The sequence below is a fragment of the Echinops telfairi genome, unplaced genomic scaffold (genome assembly GCF_000313985.2).
Source record: "Echinops telfairi isolate 266 unplaced genomic scaffold, ASM31398v2 ScPeMD7_1;HRSCAF=3_0, whole genome shotgun sequence".
NCBI classification, from domain to species: Eukaryota; Metazoa; Chordata; class Mammalia; order Afrosoricida; family Tenrecidae; genus Echinops; species Echinops telfairi.
The window spans coordinates 89,586,871-89,590,099 of NW_022103896.1; positions in this window are offsets into that span (position 1 = coordinate 89,586,871).

Consider the following 3,229-nt stretch of genomic DNA (forward strand, 5'->3'; position numbering starts at 1 on the left):
GTAGTCCTAATCCATGATATGTTTGAATGTGGCCCTGTTGAGAAATAGGAATTCTGAAGATGTTTTCGGTTGACATAAAGCAATAGTGGAGTAGGGTAGGCCCTCATCCATTATGAATGCGTAAAAAGAGAAGAGAGGAGGCAGTGAACATGGTCATGTGAAAGTGGAAGCAGGGACCAGGACCATAATACATCGATAAGTCAAGGAATGCCATGGATTCCCAGGAACCACCAGAAGTTCGGGAGAGGCAATGAGGAGGAGAGTCAAAGAGGAATTGCTTCCTAGAACCTTCAGAGAGAACATGACCCTGCAGACATCATGAATTTGGGTGGTTCAACCTACTAGAACAAGGGAACCCTGGTGAGGTAGTCGTTATGTGGTGCACTGCTAAAGACAAGGTCAGCAGTTTGAAACCACCAGCTGCTCTGTGGAAGAAAGATGAGGCTTTCTACTCCTGTAAAGAGTTACAGTCTCAGAACCCCACCGGGTCAGTTCCAGCGTGCCCCACAGGGTCACTATGAATCAACTAGATAACTGTGCGTTTATTTATTTATTTTTGGACCCATTAGAACTGTGAGACAATAAATTCCTATTGTTTTCAGCCACCCAGTTTGTACTATCTAGTTATGGAAGCCCTAGGTCACTGACCCAGCCCCATATTTAAAAACAAATTCTCTGCTCTTTCTTTTTAGACCAGCTTTTACCCATGTTTCTAACAGAAAGTCTGAAGTCTCCAGAAACTGCCGACACTTGATCCCTTCTCACTAACTTCTCATCCTTCTGCAATCTAGCGTCCTTCCTTCACTTTTGAACGTGAGAAACTTACAAATGACGAAGACTAATCAATGCTTTTTATCACTTACCTATCTGATTTCGATAGGGTATTTAACACTGTTGCTCTTTCCTTCTAAAACCATTCTTCCTTGATATATTCTTCTTTTCAGACTAATGTTGGTGAGTTTTTATCAATGGCATTTCTCTTTTTTATTATTTAATTTCACTGTGAGTGAAGATGTGTACAGCAAAGTCCACTCTTATCCTATTATTTACATTGTATCAATGTTTTCATTACTTTGGTTTCTACTTATGTATATTTCACTTCCTTTTACTTAATCTACCTGTCCTCCAATCTTCCGATCTGTGCTTTAAAATTGCTTTTGATCCTATAGTTTTATATAATTTTTAAAAAGAAATACAATATGTAAGGGTGACAATCTTTACTCTTTGTACTAAACTGCTGCTTAGTTTGACTGTAACTTCAAAAGATCATTTCAATTAAATTCAAGGCTATTGTCTCAGGAGCTCAGTGGGTTCAGTAAGTCTGAACTCTTTAAGGATTTGATGTTTGTTCAACATTTTAATCCCCTTTTTCAACAGAATTCATCTATTGTGTTCCTGATCAGAACATCCAGCACTTGGTAGTAATAGTCAGGCATCGTCTGATTATTCTGATCTCAAGGTGGATGAAGCAGTGGTTCCTTTGTAGACAATAAATCCTGGACTTCCGTTTCTTCTCTGGTTCTTGGGTTTCCTTCTTTCACTTTCCCCAGACTGATAAAGAATAATGGCTATATATTAGACGGGTGTTTGTAGGCTTTTAAGACCCCAGGCACTACTCACTATTTGAAATGTAGAAAATAAACTTAAAGAATAGATTATGTCATGTGACTGAATTGTCCCACAAGAGAATGGTCCTAACCACCAAAACCAAGGTATAATAACTTTATAATCCTAGGAAGTTATCCCCACCCTCCTCTTTTTGTTATTTCAATTGCTTCTTTCTTTGAATCCCTCTCTTTTTTTCTGTTTGTATTTTAACATGGGTTTGGCATGCATTCATAAAGTTTCCCATGAATCACACCATGTGCCTTTCTATTCCCCTCCCACATGGTTTCTAGGCTTAGCTACGTAGTTTGTTTTGGTCAATGAAGCATCAGCAACCATGAAGCAAGCGAAGGTAAGTGCTTGTGTGCTGGGTCTTGCCATTTTTGGAACAATCCCCAGAGATTGCCATGCCATAGGGATTATCAAGATAGAAGACCAAATGGGTAGGGGAGACAGAGACATAGATAGGTAGGTAGGTGGGTTGGTAGGTAGGTAAGTAGGTAAGTAGATAGGTAGGTAGGTAGATAAACAGATTATTGGTAGGTAGGTAGGTAGGTAGGTAGGTAGATGATAGATGGATGGATGGGTGGATGGATAGATAGATAGATAGATAGATAGATAGATAGATAGATAGATAGATAGGAAGACAAAGACAGAGATTCAACCACCTCAGGTATTCTAGCTGAGCTTAGCCTCTAGTCAGTGCCCTAGAAGAGTACATTGTTGTTTCAAGCCACGAATTTTGGGGTAGCTTAATAGGTAATAATAACTGGGAGGAAATCATGGAAATTTAAAGATTCCTGTCCTCAACCTACTGCTATATGATTTTCCTACAAATCTCACTGATTCCAATGGATCAAATAGCATTCACACACTGCAAGTATACCTGTATTTCTAGAACTGATCAACCTTTAACATTCTCTTCTGTGACTTACTGAACACTTCTACGGGAATAGTCTATAGAGTGTTTCAAAGCCTCACCCCAAAGCCTTGATTTCTTTCACAAATTCCTGAAAACTGCTCTCTCTTCTCTCTAATCAATTCGTGACATAATTAACTCTCCAGTCAACCCACAGCAGAAACCTAGAAGTGAATTTTCACCCTCCCCCTTTTATTCACTTTCCAACAATCCCAAGTCACACACCCCTAATATATATCACTAATATCTCTCAGACCTATTCCTATATCTTGTCATCCAAGGGTCTCCTTGGTTGAGGACCTTATCATGTCTCTCGGAGACAAACATCACCAACCACAAATTGTCTCTCTCTACTCAATTTATTTGTTCAGATTTGGTGACACAGTTAACATACTATGTTATTTCCTGCTGACAGATTGTAGTGTATCCAATAAGTAAATATTTCTTCAGGTGCTATAAAACCCTTCTTAGAGGACCCAATTTCTATCCCAACCCCCACTTCCTGCTCCTCCTCTGTGCTGCGTTCCAGTTGAGCCAGATTACAGGCAGTGTTGGCACTGGTGCTGGCAAACTGCCCTATTTGTCTTGGGCAGCCACCTCTGCTATGTGTGCTCTCTAGCCTTGCCCTCTAGAGCAGCAGTTCTCAACCTGTGGGTCACAACCCCTTTGGGGGTAGAATGACCCTTTCACAGGTGTCACCTGATT